General features: G+C 46.1%; 1 long non-coding RNA gene across 1 annotated transcript in view; it reads right to left on the bottom strand.

Annotated features, from left to right (window-relative positions):
• Nucleotides 1-26,316, bottom strand: part of LOC140429990 (uncharacterized) — a 39,474-nt gene extending 13,158 nt beyond the window's left edge. The window contains exons 1-2 of the long non-coding RNA XR_011949256.1: nt 26,211-26,316; nt 313-390 (exon numbers count right to left, since the gene is read on the bottom strand). This is a non-coding gene — a long non-coding RNA (uncharacterized lncRNA). The remainder of the gene's footprint in view (nt 1-312; nt 391-26,210) is intronic.
• Nucleotides 26,317-27,461: the final 1,145 nt, after the last annotated feature.

Here is a 27,461-nt window from a genome sequence, read left to right as displayed (position 1 = left end):
TGCCTAAATCATAACTCTGTCCATGGAGCCTATCTCAGCTTGGAGTATGGAGTCAGAAATGCCCTAATGATTAGCTCCTTTACAGCACTCTCAGTTAAGATGACACCAGAGGGGTGTGCTGCCTCTGAAGGTGCCATGACCCAGCTAAGAATGTGTTTTGCTGACGGCTCCAGGGGCCACTATTGTAAAATAAAAATGCTGATGTTGGGAGGCGAAGCCACTGTCTGAACAGATCTTTCCCCATCTAAGGGCAAAATACCTGGTCCAGGAACTTGGTTTTTCAACAACTGCTCAGGCAGCATTGATATTTACCTGCTGTTTTGGTGCTGTGGCATTCACTCTGAAATACAAAATGGGTAGATACCACCTTCTTCACATCTTCAGGCAGTTCTGTAATACAAGAAAAATAGCGTCATAAGTCAGTAGAAAGTTATTCAATGGAGCGTTGTCATTATTTAACATCTCAAATAAAGGAAAGTCATGGGCACAATCTACCTGAATGGGAACAGGGCCCCATAGCAGGCGCGATTAGCCAGGTGTTTCCCAAAGCTTGGAGTGTTGAGAAACACCCACTATCGAATGGCCATTCGGGTAGATCAGGGGCCTCAGCCAAGGCCTCACGTAATCCCATTACCTACACTATGGAGCTCTGCTCGCCAGAACTCATCAGTGCAGGGAGAGATCTGGATGCTATTTTTAAATAGCTTCCCGATCTCGCGACCCTCCCGAAGTGACCCCCAAATCCCCCCAAAGACCCAAATCACCTATAAGGGCTCCTCGGCCCTCCCCGTATCCCACAGTACCCCCGGGCCCAATCCCTGTCGCGTGAAAAATGCCAGTTCGGCATCTTGGCAGTGTCAGGTGGCACACAGGTGGCACTGCCAGGGTGCCATACTGGTCATGCCAAGGTGCCCAAGGGGCACTAGCAGTTCCACCCTATCCTGCACCTGTGGGCCTCCCATTCCCTGGGAGACCCCCATGGGTGCCATTCCATCTGGTTCTCATTTATGGAGACCAGCACTGAACGGCACTCACCCGAGGTCTCTAAGGCAATGAAGGGGTTAGATCCCATACCTTGGTTAGACCTCAGGGATGCATTTCAGAGTGAGACTAACCCTAATGTGCAGATTTTCCAGAAGGTGAACCCACCCACAATGGGCAGGATTCACATTACAGTGCCTCGCAAGATTGCGTTAGATCTCGCGAGGTGTGACGAGCCAGGTCGATCCCGGAAGAGGGATCTCTCGGAATCTACTGGCCGGGCCTCGCTGCTTTTTGGTCGCAATGCGGCTGTTAGATCTCGCCCCATGTTTCTGTCCACTAATTATTACTGTTAATATTGGCATAGTGCTAAACAAATAGTAAGAAGTCTTACAACACCAGGTTAAAGTCCAACAGGTTTGTTTCAAATCACTAGCTTTCGGAGCACAGCTCCTTCCTCAGGTGAATCTGGCGCATTCACCTGATGAAGGAGCTGCGCTCTGAAAGCTAGTGATTCAAAACAAACCTGTTGGACTTTAACCTGGTGTTGTAAGACTTCTTACTGTGCTCATCCCAGTCCAACGCCGGCATCTCCACATCATAAACTAATAGTGATTAACATATAAACTTGCATTTGCTATTGAGAAGCTATGTCAGCAATTAATATAAATGGAGACAATGCTGGAATTTGTACCTAATGTAGATGGATAAGAATTATGTTTACAAGGCCCAGACTGTTGTGTTATGTAATTTGGAATAACACAAGCTGCCACTTGATGCAGTTTTGAGTAAACGATGCTCTACACTTTGAAGTGAGTTCAATGTGTTTAATTGAACTATTAGCACAGTTCTCAATGAGTTCGACTCTCTGCTAATCTAAATGTAGTAACTCAGTCTAACTGAACCAGCCTTGCTCTAAGCCACGTGCTGGGGTGTGATGCTGAGGATACACCCTGTCTCACTCTGTAGATGTTGGTCTGTGGAAAGAGGCGGGTTGTGAGTGCTCATCCCTTTTATAGTGAGATATCACCCCTGAGTGTCCTGACTGCTCATTGGTCGTTTCTTATTCTATGTGTTCATTAGCTGCATGTTTGCATATCATGACATCGCCCCTTTTTTTAATGTTTTATTGGTGTATGTGAATGTATTTACATGTGAATGAGTCTGTCTAATGTGACTGCTAGAGGACAACAGAACTGAGCAAACAAAACAAATGTTCACAAGTCCAGTCTCTGAGGCTTGCGTCTGATCCTGGTCGACCAGATCTCACAGCGTGGTGTGCGCCTGGACACAGACAAAATCAAGGCCACCAAGGTGATGAAGGTCCCTGAGGACAAAAAGGCAGTGCTGCGCTTCTTGGGTATGGTCAATTTTCTGGGCAAGTTCATTCCAAACATGGTCACACACACCACGGCCCTACGCAACCTGGTGAAAAAGTCAACTGCCTTTGAGTGGAAGGCGGCACACCAGACAGAGTGGCTGGAACTGAAATCCAAGCTCACCACTGCATCAAATCTGCCATTCTTCAACTCGGACCGAGGGACAAAGATATCCATAGATGCGAGTCAGGGTGGCATCAGTGCTGCGTTGCTTCAATGAGATGACACATCACCCTGGGCACCAGTAGACTACACATCAAGGGCGGTGACGCCCACTGAAACCAAATATGCACAGATTGAGAAGGAATGCTTGGGTCTTCTCACCGGCAACCTCAAATTTCATGAATATGTCTACGGCCTGCCGACATTCGCTGTCGAGACGGATCATAGGCCTCTGGTCCACATCATCCACAAGGCCCTGAACGACATGACGCCTCGGTTGAAGAGAATCCTGCTTAAACTTAGGAGGTATGACATCAACTTGGTGTACACACATGGCAAGGAGCTCATCATCGCTGATGCATTGTCCCGCTCCGTCACCTCGCCCCGTGAGCCGCTGGAGATCATCCAGCACATCAAATCACAGGTGCAGCTGTGTGCTAGCACTCTCCTGGCGACAGATGAGAAGGTAGTTCTCATTCGTGATGAGACAGCCAAGGACCCCCACTCCTGGTACCATGTCGTGTTATGTAATTTGGAATAACACAAGTTGCCACTTGATGCAGTTTTGAGTAAAAGATGCTCCAGACTTTGAAGTGAGTTCAATGTGTTTTATTGAACTATTAGCACAGTTCTCAATGAGTTCAACTCTCTGCTAATCTAAATGGAGAAACTTAGTCTAACTGAACCAGCCTTGCTCTAAGCCACGTGCTGGGGTGTGATGCTGAGGATACACCCTGTCTCACTCTGTAGATGTTGGTCTGTGGAAAGAGGCGGTGTGTGAGTGCCTCATCCCTTTTATAGTGAGATACCACCCCTGAGTGTCCTGACTGCTCATTGGTTGTGTCCTGTTCTATGTGTTCATTAACTGCATGTTTGCATATCATGACACAGACCATACACATACATTGCTTTGCAATATGCTACAGCTGCCTAGGTAAATGACTAATTCACCATTTTCCACTATATAATGACAAGCTAACTTATTCTCTCAATGTATGCTTATTCCTCCAAAGTGTAATGTTATAGTTTGGATATTAGGTAAATAGCAGATTATGACATTGTTTAATTTATATTACAACGTGCCGTAAATTGAATTCAAGAGCACTAAAGAGACTTTTTAAATACAGGTAATAAAAATTCAAAGACTCTTTGATAGTAATTAAAACTGAAAAAAGCAGCAGCTTTGCATTGGTTCAGACTGAAGAATTTTCCTGTATATCCTTTCATTCCCTCCACTGAATGTTGACTGATGACACCCATCCCCACTGATCGGAAGATGTTGTCCATGCCAGCTCTAATCAAAGATTTTTGACATCTTTACAAATAATATTAAGGGCAATTTTTTTTCATTATTTCATGGGATGCGAACACCATTGGCAAGGTCAGCATTTGTCACTCATCTCTAATTGCCCTTGAGAAGGTGGTGGTGAGCGGCCTTCGTGAACTGCTGCAGAGTATCTGGTGCAGACGCTATTAGAAAGGAAGTTCCAGAATTTTGACCCAGTAACAGTGGAGGAATGGCGATACAACTCGACGTCAGGGTGGTGTATGACTTGGAGGAGAACTTGCAGGTGGTGGTGTTCCCATAATCTTCTGCCCTTGTCCTTCTAGGTGGTGGAGGACGCAGGCTTGGAAGGTGCTGTTAATGAATTGCTGCAGCGCATCCTGTATGTGCTACACACTATTGTGACTGTGCATCAGTGGTGGACTGAGTGAATGGTTAAGGTGGTGGATGGATTGCCAATCAAGCGGGCTGTTTTGTCCTGGATGTTGTCGGGCCTCTTGAGTGTTGTTGGGGCTACTCTCATCCAGTCAAGTGGAGAATATTCCACCCCATTCCCCTGACCTGGGGACCATGGACGGACTTTGGGGAGACAGGAGGTGTGTTTTCTTGCCACAGAATTCCCAGCCAACTTCTTCCATCGGGCAGGAGATACAAAAGTCTGAGAACACGCACCAACAGATTCAGAAACAGCTTCTTCCCACTGTTACCAGACTCCTAAATGACCCTGTTATGGACTGAACTGATTAACACTACACTCCTGCATGCTTCACCTAATGCCGGTGTCTATGTATTTACATTGTGGCCCTATTATGTATTTTCTTTTTATTTTATTTTATTTTCATGTGCTAAATGATCTGTTTGAGCTGCTCGCAGAAAAATACTTTTCACTGTACCTCGGTACACGTGACACTAAACAAATCCAATCCAATTCAATAATAATGATAAATGATAATAATTGCTTCTTGTCACAAGTAGGCTTCAATGAAGTTACTGTGAAAAGCCCCTAATCGCCACATTCCAGCGCCTGTTCAGGGAGGCCGGTACGGGAATTGAACCCGCGCTGCTGCCTTGTTCTGCATTACAAACCAGCTATTTAGCCCAGTGAGCTAAACCAGCCCCTAATATATGGCTAGTCCGGTTCATTTACAGCCAGAGTTATTGAGGAGGAGAATACATTTCTGCCAGCACCTCCACAGTCGGGGGTGGGGGGGGGGGGGCTGTTCTGCTGGCAGGGGGAGCTATGGTGGGGGTTGGGGGGGACTGGTGGGGGGTGGTCTGGCGGTGGCGAGGCTGGTTACGGGGGGCGGTTTTGGCAGGCAGGGTTCACAAGCGGCCGCACCATGTTGAACGCGCACCCGCCACCATGCGCATGCACGCCCACGGACCCAGCCATTCTGCGGCCGTATCAGCAGGTAAAGCCGAGGCGGGCGGAGGATCGGTGCCAGGGCGCAGCCGACTTTCTGGTTGTAAGACCAGACGGATCCTGCGGAAATAGCCGCAGAATCGGAGAATCCAGCCCCATATTTCTCAATAAACCTTGACAAATGGTGTGAAGCCAGAACCAAAGGGAAAAATATATTAGTTTGTAATAACAAGGAACAATATGAAACAAACAATGTCGTCTTTGTGCAAGATTAGATTGAATTTAGAATACTATATCTTGTTTTGGGCCATGTTGGCCTCTTTACACCACTTTCATTGAGTTGTGCACTTGTTACATACAGTGCAGGAAAAGGTGCAGAGGAGGACCACCACAAGAATGACTCACAGCTTAAAGCATTCTAGTTACTCAGGTGCCTTAATGAACTGGGTCAATTTGCTTCAGAGATGTGTAGACTTTGAGGTGATTTGATAGAGGCAGATAAGGTAGTTAAAGTATTAAACCATGAAAGTTAGCTTATGGAAGATGGTGTGTAATAGTATTGTCGCTGGACTAATAACCCAGGGTAATCCTCCGGGGACCCGGGTTCGATCCCACTACAGCAGATTGTGGAATTTGAATTTAATAAAAGAAATCCTGGAGTTGAAAACCTAATGATGACCATAAAGCCATTGACAATTGTCGTACAAACCCATCAGGTTCACTAATGTCCTTGAGGGAAAGAAATCTGGCATCCTTACCTGGTCTGGCCTACATGTGACTCCAGATCCACAGCAATGTGGTTGACTCTGCAATAGCCTAGCAAGCCACTCAGGCAATTAGGGATGGGCAACAAATGCTGACCTTGCAAGGCTCGCTCATGTTCCATGAATTTTAAAAAACTGTTCCTATTGACAGATTGTTTTGAATTGATAAATTGTAGAAAAACAGGTGCCGTAGCTTTATAAATTTTATTTATGGGATGTGGGCATTGCTGTTTAGGCCAGCATTTATTACCCATCCCTAGTTGCCCTTCAGAAGCTGGTGGTGGGCTGCCTTCTTGAACTGTTGCAGTCCCTGAAGTGTAGGTACACCCATAGTGCTGTTAGGGAGAGAGTTCCAGGATTTTGCTCCAGCGATAGAGGAAGAACGGCGATATTTTTCCAAGTGATTTGCAGGGGGGCCTCTAGGCGGTGGGGTTCCCAGGTATTTGCTGCTCTCGTCCTTCTAGGTGGTAGCGATATTGAGTTTGGAAGGTGCTGTCTAACTTGTGCCTTGTAGATGGTGGACAGGTTTTTTTTGGGGGTCAAAGGTGAGTTACTCGCCGTGGGATTCCTCGCCCTTGACCTGCCCTGGTAGCCACAGTATTAATATGGCTAGTCCAGTTCAGTTTGTGATCAATGGTAACCCCAGGATGTTGATTGTGGGGGTTCCAGCGATGGTGATGCCATTGAATGTCAATTTGAATTTGTTTTATTGTCATGTGTGCCGGGTACAGTGAAAGTATTGTTCTGCGAACAATCCAGACAGACCTTTCCACACATGAAAAACATAGGACAGGGCATTTCACAGTAACTTCATTGAAGCCTACTTGTGACAATAAGCGAGTATTATTATTCATAAATACACAGTGTAAATACATAGGCACAGGCATCGGGTGAGCATTGGGAGTGTAGTACTACTCAGTAGAGAAGATGTGTGAAGAGATCAGTTCAGTCCATAAGAGGGTCATTCAGGAGTCTGGTAACAGCAGGAAAGAAGCTGTTTTGAATCTGTTAGTTCTCAGACTTTTTATCTCCTGCCCGATGGAAAAAGTTGGAAGAGAGAGTAACGCGGATGGGAGGGATCTTTGATTACGTTGCCCCTTTCCCAAGGCAGCAGGAGGTGTAGGCAGAGTCAATGGGTGGGAGGCAGGTTCGCATAATGGACTGGGCAGTGTTCACGATTCTCTGTAGTTTTTTTACAGTCTTGGGCCAATCAGTTGTCAAAGCAGGCTGTGATGCAGCCAGATAGGGTGCTTTCTATGCCGAATTTCCTTAGTTTCATGAGGAAGTATAGGTGCTGTTGTGCTTTCTTGGTCATAGAGTCGACTGGGCGATGGTTAGATCCTCTCTTGTAAGAGACGGTCATTGCCTGGCACTAGTGTGGTGCGAATGTAACTTGCCACTTGTCAGCCCAAGCCTGGATATTGTCCAGGTCTTGCTGCATTTGGACATGGACTGCTTCATTATCTGAGGAGTCGTGAATGGTGCTGAAAATTGTGCAGTCATCGGCAAACATCCCCACTTCTGACCTTATGATAGAAGGGAGATCATTGATGAAGCAGCTGAAGATGGTTGGGCCTAGCTCTTAAGTGATGGAAGGGTGTTCCTTTTTTTCAGAGGATAGGACCTATGGAACAAATTGCCAGATTATGTGTTGAATGCTGACTCTGCAAACTTTCAAAAGAGAGCAGGACCAGGCACAGCGATTAGCACTGCTACCGCACAGCGCCAGGGACCTGGGTTCAATTCCGGCCTTGGGTGACTGTCTGTGCGGAGTTTGCACTTTCTCCCCGTGTCTGCGTGGGTTTCCTCCGCGTACTCCTGTTTCCTCTCACAATTTAAAGATGTGCAGGTTAGGTGGATTGGCCATGCTAAATTGCCCCTTCGTGTCCAAAGGTTATGTGGGGTTACGAGAATATGGCGTGGGAAAGTAGGCCCAGGCAGGGTGCTGTTCCGAATAGCCAAATAGCCTCCTTCTGCATGGTAAGGACTCTTAAGATTCCCCCTACCACCACCACCACCAAACCTCCCGGCCAAGAAATTGGCTGCTAATTGTACGGGGTGTCCTGCCCAATCATGATCCTTCAGGCATCAAGATGGTCTGCAGCAGGCCTGATGGACCAGTCAGTCTTTACCTATTTGGGGTGTTTCCATGTTTGTACTACAAGAAACGCACGTCATATTTTCTTTCCCCTCGCTTGTTACTTCAATGCAAATGTTCTGTCACACACAATTTTTGCTAAGAAGCGATTTCCTTGTCTTATACAAAATCGAACTTTCACCGTTGTTCTAGTCCCCTCTTTCCATAAGGTAACTTTCATGGTGCATAACATTTTTAGTGGAGGAGGGGGCAGCACAGTGGTTAGCACTGCTGCCTCACGGCGCTGGGGACCCAGGTTCGATTCCGGCACCGGGTCACTGCGGAGTTTGCACATTCTCCCTGTGTCTGTGTGGGTCTTACTCCCACAACCCAAAAAGAGATGTGCAGGGTAGGTGGATTGGTCCTTAATTGGAAAAAAAAAGAATTGGATACTCTAAATTTATTTTTAAAAACATTTTCCGTGGAGCCAATAATTGCACTATATTAGGGCATGAGACAGAGAAATGCATGGAAGAGCTGAAATTTCCGGAATATTTGGGATCCCTGTGCATACATGAAATGGAAGGTCTTTTGTTCTTTTAAATTGGGTCTAAGTACAAATTACATCCATTATAGAAGGGGATTTAAAATTAAAAAAACAGATTTTCATTATTTGCTTTAAGATTACTTTAATGTTAAGTCTCTGTGTAAACTGGCTCACCACCAGCGTGCAGAGCGCAACCAAGGAACGTTGGTTGTGTTTCAGTCACAGACCTGGTCCACTCTGGGTACATCTGGAACATATTATTAAGAGAGAGGCTCAGACATCAAGCAATTTCTAGCTCAAGCTGGTGAAGAAGCACAGCTTTCAATAGGGACATTGTGTAGCGGCAGTTTAAATACAGAATGAGCCGTGTTTAAGGAGGGGGGGGGGGGCGGGGAAGAGTGTGCTTTGGTTCAGGAAAAAAAACCTGCCGCAAGCTCAGAATTCCCATTTTCATTCCTAAAGTAGGAGCATTGGATCCAGCCTCCTGGAAAATACAATGCTTTTATGAAGAGAAATTTGGCACACTACCCAAAGCAAAGAAGTACTTGGACTGCGGCCTATTCATTCTGTGACTGTGCAGTGAAAATTATTCTGTGGAACAGGACAAGTCAACGCTAATTGTGCGTGGCGAACCCATGTTTATTCTGCAAAGAAATCTGAAAATGCTGTTCGTCTCTGAGTCGCACGAGAATGGAGGACGATTGCCATTTTTCTTTGTAAAGATATACATGCTGCATTTGTAAAGCACACTGCACCATCATGGAATCTGGGCTGCTACGTTTACCACAGCTGCAAGGTGGTGCTGGGGGAGGTGCTGATGTGGCATTGAGGCAGAAAAATCATTGGCATTTACAGAAAGTTCCCAGCAAAATATCTATTGAAGTAAGGGAGACTTGCAATCCAAAAGCCACTAATGAATGGCGTGCTTGACAAAGAAAATCTTTTATTTACAGAAGTCGAGTAAGAACTCAATGGCAAATTGTGTTTAACATTTCAGTTAGCAATTACACTTGCGTGCGACTATTGCATTTTTCTCTTCACAGCAGGCAGTTTTTTTTAAAAGGGGTTTGTCAATTTTTCCGGGAATATTCCTGATAGGATGAAAATGAAATTATATATGTTGAAAGCAAACATTCCTGGAACTGAAACTTCAGAATCAAAACCAACATACATCTGTTTTGTACAAATCCCGGAGACAAATTAATGCCGGATTAAAACGAGAAAATCCTGTCTGCTGCTTTAAAATGTCTGCGCAAATAAAAAACCCTTTCAGAAATCTGCTGTGTGACCTATTTTTCAACTATAGTTTGCTAATAATTTCATGAGTGAAGATCTGTAACGGAATGTCAAACATAATAGTGACTCATAAAGCCTCAGATACAAAATTTTACAAAAAAATATATATTTTTAAAAACAATGACTATGGTTCATTCTTACATTTTGTGCAATGGTCACAATGATAGATGAATGCATCGGTGGGGGTCAAGACCGAGTGCTGTTTACTACTGGTTTCCACAAATGTGGATCAGGTGCGATGGCACCTCGGGAGGTCTCACAGGACATTAGAGACTGTGTAGGGTTCCACCTGGCACACAGGCACTCCCCCTCTAAAGAGTGAGACCCGCCCAGACCCGACCCCTGGCAGTGACATCCTGACACCGCCAGGGTGCCCAGGCAGCACTTCCAGGGTGCCATGGGCACTGCTATGCTGGCAGTACTAAGTTGCTCGTGTGCCTGGTTAGCACTGCCAGGGGTCGGGCCTGGGAGCGTGGTCTCAACCTTTAGAGGGGGGCTGTTTCCAGGGGCCTCAAGAAGGTTGGGGGGGGTGAAGGAAAGGGTCAATAAAGCGGGGGGAGCCTGAAGGGTGGGGTGCAGAGATCAGGGCTGCCGTTCAAAATGGCGGTCCGATCTATGGGAAGCCATCCAGAAAGTCGACTAAAGTGTGGCCCAAACGGGGAGAAACCCCCCAATACCCCAAAGGAGTGAATCTCGGCGCTGCAGCCACCGAGAAACACCTTGCCAAACACGCTCAAAAGATGACTTTGAATTATTTCCGCTGAATCGGCCCGACGTATTTGTCCTGCTTTTTAAAACACCGCACTTTGTCGGTGGGATCTCCTTTTGTCACATGAGGCCTGTTGATGAATCCTAAACGGAATAGGCCCGGTTCCAGGTCCTCTGATCCCAAAATGATTTCTGTCAAGACTTCTGTTGGGTCCTCTAATTACATGTAACAGGTTGAAATCCTGCTTTAGGCACCTGCCGGGGTGCCTGAAAATTAGCCCAATCAAATATCGTGTTGGTTGTCTTTCAGAGGTACATTGGGCATGGGATGTATGTCCCCGAAATTGGTGCTCATTTCATCCGTTTTACAACACGCAGAATGAAGTCTAACCTCTACCCCGAAATCTCACCTCCACACTGAAAACAGAAAATCTTACAACCCATGATATTATGTCACCAGATAATTGCTTGAGCAATGAGCAATATTTCTCAAATACAGTCCACCACTATGTTGGCCCTTTATAGGGTAAGTGTAAATTTCCGCAAAGGTTTCTAGAATGATTCCAAAAATTCAGACAAATGTGGGAAGGACTTTCAATACCTGTTTATATGATTGGATATTTAAGGGCCAATAAATGTTGTGTTTTGTGAAATAATTATTTTTAAATGTCTTTTTCTTTTTCTAAGTACTTGAACTAATGTAGGCAGCCTACTTATTAATTTTAAGAAACAAAAAAAAATATATTGGACAATCTCAGCAGGTATGAACACATCTGTGGAGAGAGAATGGAGCTAACGTTTTGAGGCTGGATCACTCTTTGTCAAAGCTGGAGAGAACTGGAAATAAGGTCAGGTTTATACTTTTGTGGGGAGGCATGGAGCAGTGGGGCTGGATAGGGGGCCAGTGATAGGTGAAGATTGTCGAAGGTGTCGTGGCCAGAAAAGGAATGTAAATCGGGGCGATTAAGGCTAAGGAGGGTGCTGATAGTGGCACATAAAGAGATTAGAATGTGTGAAAGGCAGAACAAAGGTGAGCAGTGTGTCAAAAGGCAACTGGGATCAGGGATGGTCCAAGTCGGGTGGGGGAGGGGGGACAGTGGTGAGGAATAAACAGATCAATGGAAGAAATGAAAATAAATTGATAGAAATAAAAATGGGGTGAAGATGGAGGCGAGGCCAGACTAAGTCCGGAAGGCTGTAACCGGTGCCTAATTGGAAGATTAGTTATTGTTCCTCCAGTTTGCGCTAGGTTTCACTGGAACATTACAGCAGGCCAAGGACAGACGTGTGGCTGTGAGAGCAGGGCGGTGAGTTGAAAAGGCAAGCGACAGGAAGGTCTGGGTGCTTGCGGACAGACCGAAGGTGTTCTGCAAAGTGGTCACCCAGTCTGCGTTTAGTCTCTCCAATATAGAGTAGACGGCATTGGGAGCAGCAAATGTAATAGACCAGATTGAAGGAGGTGCACATGAAGCACAGCCTCATCTGAAAAGGCCCCGGGATGGTGAGCAGGGAGGAGATAAAGGTGCAGGTATTACACCTTCTGCGATTGCATGGGAAAGTGATGTAGGAAGAGGGTGAGGTGTTGGGGGTGATGGAGGAGTAGACCAGGGTATCCCGGAGGGAATGGTCCCTGTGAAATGCTGACAGGGGGAGTGAGGGGAAGATGTGTTTGGTGGTGGCATCATGCTGGAGTTGGCGGAACTGCCGGATGATGATTCTTTGAATGCGGAGGCTGGTGGGGTGAAACATGAGGGACCCTATCCTGGTTCTGGGAGGGAGGGGAAGGGGTGAGAGCAGAGGTGCGGGAGATGGTCAGACACGGTTGAGAACTCTATCAACCACAGCGGGTGGGAAACCATGATTAACAAAGAATGAAGACATGTCAGCAGCACCATTTTGGAAAGTGGCAGCGTTGAAACAGAGGCTACAGAGGCGAACGATCTAGGAGAATATGATGGAGTCCTTACAGGATATGGAATGCAAAGAGCTGTGGTTGAGGTAGCTGTGGGAGTCAGTGGGTTTGTAATGGATACTAGTGGACAATTTATCCCCAGAAATTGAAATAGGAAGGCAAAGGAAGGGAAATGTCGGAGATATTCATTATGAGTGCTATTGTCATGTGTATGCTGCAATATTTAGACAACAGTGTTTATACATCAACCCTGAGTCAGCACTATCTGACACATCTTTGGATATTTAGAATTATGGAGGCCAGCAGGATATACTGCAGCCTGACAACCTGGATATTTTTCAATGCTGTGATAATTAACACAGGGACTTCAAATTGGCTGACAGCATTCATACTCATCAAGTCTGTTTCTGCTTTGTTTTGGAGCATTTGGGTAGATTAAAGACTTAGAGCATTGACAGATAATCCTAGTTAAGGCACTGATCAGTATTTTAAATGATAGGATCTGATATCCGTGTCTGCCCTGTCCTATGCAAAGCAACATCTGTTAGGTCTTCTACAACCACCACAATATGTTGATCGTAATTTTGGTGCCGACTATGCCGTTATACCTGATGCTCTACTTTTATTTTTAGTATTTCATAGCATCCTTGTCAGTTCAGCTTTTTTGGCCATTTTGAAAGAAACTTGTATTTCATAAATCATTAAAGGAGTTTGTTTGACGGGTAAACTTCCTCTAACAAGAAAAACAATGATGCACAGTATGATGCAATCAGTGGTACAATGTCTGAATTGTCATGGATGATGTGGGGCCACTCATAACAATGGGAAGGTTTTCTTCCATCCCGAGACCTTTATCTTGCTTCGACACAGCCTTCCTAAGGAAAGCGTGTCCACCACCTTCTTCCTCCGGCCCTTTCTCTGCACTTGGGAACTAATTCATGCAACTCACTCATCTCTGCTCTTTATCTTGTGGCCCAATGATATTCAATGTATCTCGGAGTCCACTTTTCTAATCAATGTCGATCAGAGTTCTCAGCCTGGTCATTCAATTGGACCTAGGTTATGTGCTAATGTTTCTTCCTGAAGAGATGCAACAGTAAGATAGCCATAATGCAACTCGTTTTTGCAGTACATATGAGGTGAATAGATTTAGTTTGTGTAGCAGATGGAGCTGGGATAGACCCATCTCTTTGTAGCATTCATGAGCCCCGTTGAAAGGGAGGAATTCCTAATGGTTAATGCATAGCTGCAAGATTGGCTCAGAGGATCACTTTGGATGGGAAGGAAGATTCAAGTCAGAGATCTCTCAATTGACCCTGAATTGGAATCAACAACCAAACTAGTTATGGATACAGCCAGGCCAAAGATTCCCAAAGTATTCCAATTGGAATTAATGTATTTGTCTCTGTACAGCAAGGTGGACCAGCAGAATCCATACTATTTTCACACGGCTGCTCCCACTTACTACTCATTATCCCTACAATGTTACCTGGTGCTGTTTGGAGCAAGGGCATGACTACAGTGGAAGTTGCAGGAACACAAATTGGCCCATGACTCCTTATTTTAATATCTGTATTTGGAAACGGCCCTATTTGTAGAGCTCAGCAACCAGATGCTCCTCCCCGGGGAACTAGACCTCTACCCTTCTCCCCCACCCCACTCTCCTGCATCGAGAGCTTAAACCCTCTTCTGTGTCCTCAACCACTCTTGAGTTGAGACATGCCTGTTTGCACCATATACATGGCTGAAAGTAAATGCAAGGTAGAGCAGCTACTCTCCTTCTGCTCAAATACGTTCCTGACATTTAGGATCAGATTTGCGTGCCTCCATCTGGAATGGAGGTGGAAAGGCTTTAAAAATGGAGGTGGAAAGGATTTTAAAATGCCCGATTCCAGGATCCTCACTCCATTCCATTTTCTGACAATTTTTCCCGGTTTAGGATTAGGTACGGGTAACGGGCCACCAAGCTGCAATCCCAACCTTGCCAGCAACATTGCGAGTTAAGCATGTCAACTTTGATAGAGTCAGGCTGGCCTTTGCAGGAGACACGGTTCATGGCTCCTCATAGCTGGAAACTATGGGGGAACCATGGAGTCAAGAAAAATCGGGCTTTCAACATTCCCTTTGGAAAATATTAACCCTCTTAACATCTCATAAGACTGTCAATCAAACAGACAGTGAAATTCCCATTGGCGGAATCTTTAATCTTATTCAAATAAACACACATACAATTTTAAAAAACACTTCAAACAATGATCACATTATTGCAAAGGTTACAAACCTGTCAGTCAAACAAAGTTAGCAATACCTTTTGTAACAGTGTAAACAAACACCTGCTGGTCTGAATCCATAGTCTTCTTTGGAGCTCAGGCAAGCATTCATAAAGAAGACATCAGGAAAATGTGTCAATAGGCGCCCATTCAGGTGCAACCACTACTTCCAGATTTGAGCATAAGTCAGCTGTCTGGAAGTTATAGTTCTGTTACCGCCCTCAATAGTGATGAACTCCACATTCACAACATCTGGGGTAATGTTTTTAATACCCCTATGGTTTTCCTCCTGGATTTCTTACAGTAATGTTCAGGAGAGTAATCCTTCATTTCTAGAGACTCAAACCTAACTCTGGAGTGTTGGTACATCTAGCCGACAGGCAGAAGTCTTGTTTCAGTCCTCCTGCTTTATTATCTTACAGGATATTATAGACGAGCTGTTCAAAGAACAAAGAAAAGTGCAGCACAGGAACAGAACCTTCGGCCCTCCAAACCTGCGCCGACCATGCTGCCCGTCTAAACTAAAATAAAGAACAAAGAAAAGTACAACACAGGAACAGACCCTTCTGCCGTCCAAGCCTGCGCTGACCATGCTGCCTGTCTAAACTAAAATAAAGAACAAAGAAAAGTACAGCACAGGAACAGGAAAATGGGCAGAACAGTGACAAATGGAATTTAAACCTGAAAAGTGTGATGTGATGCATTTTGGGAGGACTAACAAAGCAAGGGAATACACAATGAATGATAGGACATTAGGATATAGAGAGGACCAGAAGGACCTTGGGGTGCATGTCCAAAGATCTCTGAAGGCAGCAGGACTGGTAGATAAAGTGGTTAAGAAGGATTATGGGATACTTGTGTTACTGATGTCTCGTCAGCTCTCAACAGTGACGAGGAGGCTGAACCAGAGCTGTAACGTTTTTAGTTTTAAGGCGGTGTGGAAAGATCGATTCATTCCAGGAGTGATAATATAAGAAATATGGTCTGGTTATTTTATAAACAAACTTTATTAAAAGAAAACAAAATTTAAACTTTTAAACCACAACCCTAACAGTAACAGATTACATGCAGTTTCTTAACCTTAACACATTACTCCCCATTAAACAACACTGTAACAGATATGCAGCTTTCATACCTCTTTCACAGGCAGACAAAGACAATACTTGCATTTACGAAACAATTTTTCTTCTGGTAGGGACATTCATTCTGAATCCTTTTTCTAAATCCTGCCTCGGTGGCAATTTTCAGGACCTTCTCAGTCGATTTCCAAAGCCTTCCCCTGTAACTGTTCAAAACAGCATTCATTCTCTCTCTAAACTTCGTCCAGACCCTCAAACAAAGGTTCTCTGCTGCGGTTTCCTGGTTTGAACCCATCAGTGTTATTTTGGCTGTTTGATTTCCCACTCTTGTTTATACAAAACAGAGCCATGCTATTGATAAGCAAATAATCTCCCATTGACGGACAAAGAGGCCATTGGACTCTGGAATGGGCTAATAGCTGGTCAGACAGGAGTGCCCTGAAGACCAATGGATCTGGGGCATCCAGTGCATTCCCACTCACGGGCTTAAGACTGACTGGGACAATGTAATTCGGCCAGGTGTGGGCGTATCCCTCTGACTCTGTGCTAGCAGATTTTGCTTCCTCCGTCTGTTTAACCCGTAAATTGCCTGCTACATTGTGGTCTCATTTCTGGACCTAATTTCCTAATGTCTCCCTTGCGTGACACTTGTCTTTATTAGCCGAGGCATAGAATACAAGAGCAGGGAGGTTATGATGGAGCTGTCTAAAATGCTAGTTAGGCCACAGCTAGAGTACTGTGTGCAGGTCTGGTCACCACACAATAGGAAGGAAGTAATTGCACGAGAGAGGTTGCAGGCGAGTTTCACCAGGATGTTGCCTGGGCTGGAGTGTTTCAGCCATTAAGAGAGACACAGTAGGCTGGGCTTGTTCTGCTTGGAGCAGAGAAAGCTGAGGGGGAACTTGATTTAGGTGAACAAAATTATGAGGGACATAGGGTGGACAGGAAGGTAACTTTCCCCCTTAGCGGAAGGAACAATAACCAGGGGGCACTGATTTAAGGTAAAGGACAGGCAGTTTAATGGGGATATGAGGAAAAACCTTTTCACCCAGAGAGTGCTGGGAATCTGGAACTCGCTGCCTGAAAGGATGGTAGAGGCAGGAACCCTCACAACTTTTAAGAAGCATTTCGATGAGCATTTGTAACGCCACTGCATACAAGTTATGGACCAAGTGCTGGAAAATGGGATTAGGATAGATAGGTATTGATGGCTGGTGTGGACAGGATGGGCCGAAGGGCCTCCTTCACATGCTGTAAGTCTCGATAACTCAACCCCTGCAAATATTCCCCATTCGGGTATTTGTCCAATTCCTTTTTGGAAAGTTATTATTGAATCTGCTTCCACCAGCCTTTCAGTTAGTTCATAACAACTTGCTGTGTTTTCTATCCTTCTTTGCTTTTCTTTTGCCAGTTACCTCAAATCAAATCTTGATCCTTTAGTTGCCAACCCAGCAACTGCTGAAAATGAAATGAAAAGCGCTTATTGTCACAAGTAGGCTTCAAATGAAGTTACTGTGAAAAGCCCCTGAAAAGCCCCTGGTCGCCACATTCCGGCGCCTGGTCGGGGAGGCTGGTACGGGAATTGAACTCACGCTGCTGGCCTTGTTCTGCTTTACAAGGCAGCTGTTTAGCCCACTGTGCTAATCCTGCCCCAACTTTCGTGAACCTTGGATAACGAGAGATATTGTCAAAAAGAAAAAGGAGGCATTCGTCAGGGCTAAAAGGCTAGGAACAGACGAAGCCTGTGTGGAATATAAGAAAAGTAGGAAGGAACTTAAGCAAGGAGTCAGGAGGGCTAGAAGGGGTCACGAAAAGTCAATGGCAAATAGGGTTAAGGAAAATCTCAAGGCGTTTTACACGTACATAAAAAGCAAGAGGGTAGCCAGGGAAAGGGTTGGACCACTGAAGGATAGGCAAGGGAATCTATGTGTGGAGACAGAGGAAATGGGCGAGGTACTAAATGAAAACTTTGCATCAGTATTCACCAAAGGGAAGGAATTGGTAGATGTTGAGTCTGGAGAAGGGTGTTGTAGCCATGTAAAATGGCTGCGTTCCGATTAATCTGGCCAAAACCCAGTTTAAAATGGTTAAACCGAAAGACTGCTGGGAAAAGCAGCCAAGAAGACACAAGCAGGCAGCTGCAGACAGGTTTGCAGCTTCAGCTCTGGGAACGTAGCCCAGATCGATACTCAGGGCTATCAACAGCCCATCAACCCAGGTATCCGCAGTTTCATTCAGGACTGTTTACACCTAATCTACTCAGACATCCACAGTTAAATCGGCTATCCCCGGGAACAATTGCAACATATTAGCAATTGAATACCGGGCCAGACCTGTCGGCGCCTGCAGTGGCCGAAACAAAGACAGGTGAGCGACTACCCCCCGATCGAGGAATCGCCTCACCATTGGACACATCGACCCCAGAGATTGGGGACAGAATCCAATCAGTTGGGATTCAGGGTCAAGGGCTGCCCCGGGAGACGGGAAGCCCCTGGGCCCTATAAAAGTGAAGGTCCAAGTTCAGATCGCTCTCTCTCTCATCTTCGCCTGCTCGAGACCTTCGCAAGACCAGCCACCATGTATCGTAAGTTTGAATCCAACGATCGCTATCCGGTAGAGACACCTAGCCACCGACCTGTAGCAGCTTTTTGAATCCCGCGGGCCAGATTTGATTGGACAAGCCATTCGTTTCCCTGACCTGGTGGGCTCTTCCTAAGTTAAGTATTGGCCAGTAGTGATAGGTTTGTTATATAGAAAGTAGTATTAGGGTATTAATATTGCTTGTTGTATATAATAAATGACCATTGTTTTAATCCTTACTAAGCGGTGTGCTGTGTTATTAATCATAACCTGAACTTGAACCACGTGGCGGTATCATAAAGATACCTAGCGACTCATGAGCAAAGGTGACCGAAACAGAGCAAATAGACTAACGCTAGAAAGAGCAACATAGTTGGCGACTCTGGTGGGACCCGGCTTAGAAGTGGAAAACCACTCCGGGAGAACCCCAACATTTTGAATTAGAATCCAATCGGAAACAAAACAAAAACAACCACAAGTGTTCAAGAGGTTCTGGTTAATAATTCACAATTCGGAAGTGTGTATATGCATGCGTAACTAACAGGGTTATAATGCAAAACTGATAGATTTTTTGTTGCGTCAAAACTATCGGCAGTAGGCATTTCGGAAATTAGCGCAAGCCGTACCCGCAGCTACCACACCACCTTGGCCCCCTGTTCCAAATTCGAATGAACCGAGCAGATAAGAGAGAGCCATGCAGGCAATGCAAGCGATGCAGCGCCTCATGAACTCCGAAGATTTTGCTGTCGCACCAGTCAGCAGCGTAGGAGCGGGACAGTGTCCCGTTTGGGAGGTGGAAATCCGCAAATTTCTGCAGGGCAAAGGATGGCCCGTGTGGAAGGATTTCTGCAATAACGACGACTCAGGTCATGGAAGTATAGGGCATACTTGGTGGGAGAACCTGAGTGAGATTCACAGAAAGAGTTTAGCAAAAGCGCGCAAGCCGGTGGCAATTGTGTCCTGTCTGGCACAATTGCGAGGCACAGAGGAGGTCGTCAGGACGCTCCGCAAGGAAATCGAAGGCATACATCGGATAAGTAAAACCGATATATGCGAAATTGAGAAAGAGAACCAGGAATTGAAAGGGAAATTAGCAGCAAAGGACCAAGAGGTGGCTGACGCCAAATGGGATCACCAATCTTGTCTGGCGCACTTGAGTAGTTTCCAGTCACAATATGAGAAGGCTTATCAGGACCTGCAGCGTGCAGTCCTGGTAAAGAAAGAAACAGAAAACCAGTTAGAGAAGCTCCAGAAACAATGCAGTGATCTCAAGGCAGCCTTGAGAACGCTCCACGCCACAACCACAGAACAAAGGCAGAGTACTTTGGACCATGCAAAGTGCCGAAAGCAGATTGCAGACTTGAAAGCACTGCTTTCTGTCCAAAAGGGATTTCAAGAAACCTTTGGGGAAAGTTTAGAACAGGAAGACGGCCCTGATTGGGAAGAATTGCAAGAGACAGCGCAGAGATATGTTCAGGGAGCATGTGCGCAGGGAAAACCCCAAAGGAGGAAAGCACCCCCACCCCCCACACAACAGATAATACAGGCTCCCATGAACCCTGTAACACCCCACCGCACCGCCACAGCAGACAAAGCGGGGGTCTTATATTCCACCCCCCTCACAGTGACCCAATTACGGGACGCGTGTGCCAAAATCACACCGCTTCAGACCCACACCATTTCTTTGCCACCGTCAAACACCAGGCGACCATGTACGGCCTGGATGAGAAAGAGCAGGTAAAGCTCACGTTCCTCAGCTTAGACCCATCGGTCGCAGCAGCCCTTCCCGACCCACAGAATGTAGGAGGAGGCACCCTTGCAGAAATGCATACCGCGATCCTGGATGCGATCGGGTACAACCGGGGCGACCCCGTAGACGGTCTGAATAAATGCAGACAAAAAAAGTCTGAACACCCCACAGCGTTCGCAGGACGCTTGTGGATTCATTTTGAAGCCGTTTTCGGCAACGTAGATCGCGCCCATTTGTCCGCAGACAATATGGCCAAGTGGACCCGCACCCTTATCTCCCATGCCACGGAAGCAGGACAGAATGCCTGTAGCAATTATGACCCCTCGGAGGAGGCTCATAATGAGAAGTGGGTGGTCAAGAGATTGTCCCGCGTTTGGGAACAAGCGGCTCACAGTAAACCCGCAGCTAGAACCCCCGAGGAAAACCAAGCCGCCGCAGACGTGCAGGCAGTAAGAACCACTCTCCACAACCCCGCCTGGGTAAACGAGGGAAAGAACAGCCCCCCAGCCAAACCGCAAGAGTGCTACAATTGCGGAAAATTGGGACATTTTGCTAGAGAATGCAATGGCCCTAAGAAACCACAGAGTGCCCAACCGACAGGCACTCTCGATAAGAAAAAGGCAGAGCCCGTAGCAGCCGAGAACTGAGGTGTCCACATGATGATTTAAAGGAGACACTTGGTGAAAAGTGTTGTCCTTCCTGATGGAACCTGCAGAATGGTTTACGTTATATGTCTGTTTGTTAAATGTTTTACGTTGTCTGTCCGTTTGTTAAATGTTGTTCGTCCTACAGGAGAATTTTCTCACCGCCACACACCCATTCGCCTGAACTTTTTAACTTTTCCCACTGACACCCACCGCAGCCACACGCCGATTTTGCCGAAACCTCTGAGGACTTGCCTCAGACACACACCACCGCCACACGCCCATTCGGCCGATACCTCTGAGGACTTGCCTCAGACACACACCACCGCCACACGCCCATTCGGCCGATACCTCTGAGGACTTGCCTCAGAGGCCCACCAGACCAGACGCCCGATCGTAGCTACTCTTCTGATTGGATGGTATAATCAGAACAGTAACCCCACCATGATGACTACATTCTTGTCCGTTCTTTGGTCGCTCAGGCAGTGGAGAAACGGCGTGAGACCCGCCCTGCCTGGGGATCCCCCGTTGGTCAAAAATGCTCGGATAGGGAAGATACGGTATTAGTAGCCGTCCTACCCGGGGACTCCACCCAAATCTTACCCGTCGCAGCCCACACGCACCTCATTCGAACTTTACTTTCAAAAAATGTTTTATTTTATTTATGCAACCTTTGGGTTGCTGCCACATGCTATTTACATCCTAGAGCATTTGGATGATAAAGTTAACACTGGTCCACCATTGGGAAGTGTGCCATGTCCAAACATTTGTTTTGAAAAAAAAAATGGGGGGAGAGTCACATACTGTGACCAATTATAAGGGTTTAATTGGCCCCAAGAAGGACAGACACACCAACACACCAGATATTAAACCGAAGTATTTACACACACTACGCTTGTCTTACAGAACTCCAGAAGCTCCAAGTCCGGAGAAAGCCAGCAAAAACAGGAAAAGGAAAGAAAGAGAGACAGCCATGAGGTCTCCTTTTTTCGTGCTCAACATATTTATGATGGACTTTTTGTTGCGCGGGAACGCGAACCCCATTACTCCAAACCCCCCTGCCGTTAACGCTTCACTGCCGCGTAGTACCGAGGGCCCAGTCACCAGCCACGCTGCATTATCCTGGTGTGCCAAGTTCATAACTTGGTACTCCCTGTCGTACGTTATTGAGGCACTGTTGGCATTGGCTATACTCAGTTGTGCAGTACAGACCATGCGCCTCCGCAAGTGGAAAAGGAGGGCGTACCGCGCTCGAACCCCGGTATATCGGATCCGATCCCCGATATTCAGCTATGACCAGACCCCAGACCCCCGCGACCTATAAAGAATAAAGAGTATTCACGTGCATTATTCCTGTAAATAAAGAGATATACGGAACGTTTCATTAAAAATGTATGATCCTGAGCTTGACTGCCAAGCCAGGAAAGAGTATATTAAATGTTGTGATTGTTGTTGATTGTTTTAGGAAGATAGGATAATGCAATGTTTAGGAGCATAGAGTGTTTAGGTAAAATTAGAGGTTCCCAGTTTATTTTTTTATAGATACATGCCCCTGTCTGACATAGCGCCCTCAAGAATTGTTTAGGTAAATTTTTGTGCATAGCTAGGGTCAGAGTAGTGGCCATGGGGGAGGTGCCCCCCCCCTCAGTCGGGAAACAAAGAGGACAAAATTTATGTGATCCTTCACGCTTCGCGTTACGATCACAAGGCGGGAATGTAGCCATGTAAAATGGCTGCGTTCCGATTAATCTGGCCAAAACCCAGTTTAAAATGGCTAAACCGAAAGACTGCTGGGAAAAGCAGCCAAGAAGACACAAGCAGGCAGCTGCAGACAGGTTTGCAGCTTCAGCTCTGGGAAGGTAGCCCAGATCGATACTCAGGGCTATCAACAGCCCATCAACCCAGGTATCCGCAGTTTCATTCAGGACTGTTTACACCTAATCTACTCAGACATCCACAGTTAAATCGGCTATCCCCGGGAACAATTGCAACATATTAGCAATTGAATACCGGGCCAGACCTGTCGGCGCCTGCAGTGGCCGAAACAAAGACAGGTGAGCAACCAACCCCCGATCGAGGAATCGCCTCACCATTGGACACATCGACCCCAGAGACTGGGGACAGAATCCAATCAGTTGGGATTCAGGGTCAAGGGCCGCCCCGGGAGGCGTGAAACCCCTGGGCCCTATAAAAGTGAAGGTCCAAGTTCAGATCGCTCTCTCTCTCATCTTCGCCTGCTCGAGACCTTCGCAAGACCAGCCACCATGTATCGTAAGTTTAAATCCAATGATTGCTATCCGGTAGAGACACCTAGCCACCGACCTGTAGCAGCCTTTTGAATCCCGCGGGCCAGATTTGATTGGACAAGCCATTCGTTTCCCTGACCTGGTGGGCTCTTCCTAAGTTAAGTATTGATAGGTTTGTTATATAGAAAGTAGTATTAGGGTATTAATATTGCTTGTTGTATATAATAAATGACCGTTGTTTTAATCCTTACTAAGCGGTGTGCTGTGTTATTAATCATAACCTGAACTTGAACCACGTGGCAGTATCATAAAGATACCTGGCGACTCATGAGCAAAGGTGACCTAAACAGAGCAAATAGACTAAAGCTAGAAAGAGCAACAGTGTGCAGATAGCCTGGGTCACATTGAGATCCAAAAAGACGAGGTGTTGGGCGTCTTAAAAAATATTAAGGTAGATAAGTCCCCAGGGCCTGATGGGATCTACTCCAGAATACTGAAGGAGGCTGGAGAGGAAATTGCTGAGGCCTTGACAGAAATCTTTGGAACCTCACTGTCTTCAGGTGATGTCCCGGTGGACTGGAGAATAGCCAATGTTGTTCCTCTGTTTAAGAAGGGTAACAAGGATAATCCAGGGAACTACAGGCCGGTGAGCCTTACTTCAGTGGTAGGGAAATTACTGGAGAGAATTCTTCGAAACAGGATCTACTCCCATTTGGAAGCAAATGGACGTATTAGTGAGAGGCAGCATGGTTTTGTGAAGGGGAGGTCGTGTCTCACTAACTTGATAGAGTTTTTCGAGGCGGTCACAAAGATGATTGATGCAGGTAGGGCAGTGGATGTTGTCTATATGGACTTCAGTAAGGCCTTTGACAAGGTCCCTCATGATAGACTAGTACAAAAGGTGAAGTCACACGGGATCAGGGGTGAGCTGGCAAGGTGGATACAGAACTGGCTAGGTCATAGAAGGCAGAGAGTTGCAATGGAAGGATGCTTTTCTAATTGGAGGGCTGTGACCAGTGGTGTTCCACCGGGATCAGTGCTGGGACCTTTGCTGTTTGTAGTATATAAATGATTTGGAGGAAAATGTAACTGGTCTGATTAGTAAGTTTGCAGACGACACAAAGGTTGGTGGAATTGCGGATAGCGATGAGGACTGTCAGAGGATACAGCAGGATTTAGATTGTTTGGAGACTTGGGCGGAGAGATGGCAGATGGAGTTTAATCCGGACAAATGTGAGGTAATGCATTTTGGAAGGTCTAATGCAGGTAGGGAATATACAGTGAATGGTAGAACCCTCAAGAGTATTGAAAGTCAGAGAGATCTAGGAGTACAGGTCCACAGGTCACTGAAAGGGGCAACACAGGTGGAGAAGGTAGTCAAGAAGGCATACGGCATGCTTGTCTTCATTGGCCGGGCATTGAGTATAAGAATTGGCAAGTCATGTTGCAGTTGTATAGAACCTTAGTTAGGCCACACTTGGAGTATAATGTTCAATTCTGGTCGCCACACTACCAGAAGGATGTGGAGACTTTAGAGAGGGTGCAGAAGAGATTTACCAGAATGTTGCCTGGTATGGAGGGCATTAGCTATGAGGAGCGGTTGAATAAACTCGGTTTGTTCTCACTGGAACGACGGAGGTTGAGGGGCGACCTGATAGAGGTCTACAAAATTATGAGGGACATAGACAGAGTGGATAGTCAGAGGCTTTTCCCCAGGGTAGAGGGGTCAATTACTAGGGAGCATAGGTTTAAGGTGAGAGGGGCAAGGTTTAGAGCAGATGTACGAGGCAAGTTTTTTTACACAAAGGGTAATGGGTGCCTGGAACTCGCTACCGGAGGAGGTGGTGGAAGCAGGGACGATAATGAAATTTAATGGGCATCTTGACAAATACATGAATAGGATGGGAATAGAGGGATACGGACACAGGAAGTGTAGAAGATTGTAGTTTAGTTGGACAGCATGGTCGGCACGGGCTTGGAGGGCCGAAGGGCCTGTTCCTGTGCTGTACATTTCTTTGTTCTTTGTTCTTTGTACTGGATACCAATTTGCTCTGTTAAAACCTTTCATGATGTGGAACACCTCCATCAAATCTCCCTTTAACCTTCTCTGTTTGGAGAACAACACCAGTTTCCTCCAGTCTCTGCAATGTAAGTCTTTCATCCCCTTAACCATTCTCGAAGCGACCAGAATTGCACACAGTTCCCTAGCAGGGGCCTAACCAGTGATTTATAAATTTTACTGTATCTTCCTGGCACCTGCAGTCTTTATCAGACTACTGGATCCTCTATGCCTTCTTATACTTGCCCATGCAGCCACCTTCAGAAACCTGTGTATGTACACTCGCAGATCTCTCAATGTCTAATCTCGAATCTCCTATTGCTCTCCTAATGTGTCGCTATCAGCACCCTTCTTAGTCATGATCACCCCTGTTTACATTCCCTTTGTATTTTTGTCCACGACATCTTTTGTCAATCACCACCAATCGCCGGCTCCCGTTCCAGCCCCACTGCTCCACACCCAGCAACCCCCCCACCCCCCCGAACAGTATAAATCTCATCCTATTTCCAGTACTCTCTAACTTCGACAGTCATCCAGACTGGGAACGTTAGTTCTCTTCTCTCTTCATAGGTGCTGTCAGACCTGCTGAGATTGTCCAGCAATTTCTGCTTTTGTTTCTCGCAGATCTCTGTTCCTGCGCCCTTTTATGCAAAGTCACTGGATGGCAGCCAGCACGAACTGAAGCCTACAGCGAGTCTGGGGAGATAGGAAAAAAGCTTGGGGGAGAGGGGGAGAGAGAAATGAAGTTTATTTTTCTCTTATCTGACACAGCAATGGAGGAGTTCTAGCAGTAATTTCTTCTCGCCCCTCCCAATAGAAAGGAATGCAAGCATTGAGAAGGCAATAAAAGAAAACTGCGTGGAAACGCACCGACCTCTACCAGGCCCGCCGCTTTGCAATGGAAGAATGCCCACACATGTTATCGAGCACTTCATCCCTGATCTAATTTCCCCAATTATTTCATCTCAGTCAGTCTTTTTTTTTTTCATTCTAAAGTTATATAAATGTTATTACAGTAATGTATTCCCTGACAACCTGGCTTGCAGGCTCAGCATCAAGTACACAGAAAGAACACTGGCAGCTTCAGCTGGAATGTTATGGAACTGACCTGTAATTGACACGCACAGGCCGAGCACTGCGTGTCCCCTGAAACTACAGACTGCACTTGGAATATATTTCAGCATATTTCAGCCAGACTGCATGGGGGACGAAGTGAAATGTCAGGTTGGGTGGGGGAGGTGTTGAAGGAGAGAGAGAGAGAGAGAGAAAAGGCAGCATAAATTCTGCTCCAACTGCACCTCCTGCCAGTCAATAAGGGAATAGCACTAGTTAGAATATGGCCCATCCAATCTTACCCCCCTCCACCCTATACCCCCTGGCAGTCGAAAGATGTGCGCTTGATGGTGGCAAGGGGATGTCTCGACAAGAGCAAAAATAGTTCAGCCGCCCGGCATATAAACGTTAACTGGGCTTTTCACAGTAACTTCATTGCGGTGTTAATGTAAGCCTACTTGTGACACTAATAAAGGTTATTTTTAAAATTGGAAGTTTCATCACAGCTGACTGGCGAACATATCTTAAACGGTACCACGTGGCTCAGGCAGATCATTCAGCTCCCCCCCTTCCAACAATTTAACAGTCCCATTTTACCGACAGAACATTTATTTGTACTTCTAGCTTCCTATCGTGGTGGGCACCACCCCTGGTTTCGTTCAGATGCATTACATTCAGATCCTCGGTTGTGCGAGTTGTTTGAAATATGGGAACGCTTCGGATATTTTCACTTGCTGACCTTTCCAGTTGCCCAGTGCGTGCCTGCCTCTCTCTCTTGCGGCGAGCTGGCAGCTGAACCCTAGCTTATTTAGTAAACAGCACAGAAAATCTGAATTGTTGCAAATGTCAAAAGGGACCTTTTTAAATCGAGGCGGCTAAAAATAGAGGAATTAACCTCATGCCGAGCAGAGAAAGACTCAGAAACCCAGCGGATGAATGCAGCACTCAGGAGATGGTGAGGTCTGAGCCAAAAAATTTGTTTCGGCTCGCTAAAAAAAAGTTTAAAAAAAACACTCTCCAAATGTATTTATTTACCATTTCACCCCAGTGTCTAATTGCTGCAGAGGCCATATGCTAAAATAGCGACCATTACCCTAAAAATGGTCATCAGTTTCAACAGGTCTATAAACTCAGTCTGTCTAGAAAATTCCAAAGAAAGTGTTCAGACACCTCTTTATTGGGGACTGTCACTTGAACTTGTCAATTTGCTCATCTTGCCCACGGCGAAATAAACTCACAGCCACATAAAGAGCAGGAAGCTAGAACTGATAAATCTGAGGCTTCTAAAAGCTATAGAAGTGCGGCG

Source organism: Scyliorhinus torazame, chromosome 9, assembly GCF_047496885.1.
Source record: "Scyliorhinus torazame isolate Kashiwa2021f chromosome 9, sScyTor2.1, whole genome shotgun sequence".
NCBI classification, from domain to species: Eukaryota; Metazoa; Chordata; class Chondrichthyes; order Carcharhiniformes; family Scyliorhinidae; genus Scyliorhinus; species Scyliorhinus torazame.
The sequence above is the reverse complement of the archived record's forward strand: the minus strand, read 5'-3'. Positions and strand labels throughout refer to the sequence as shown.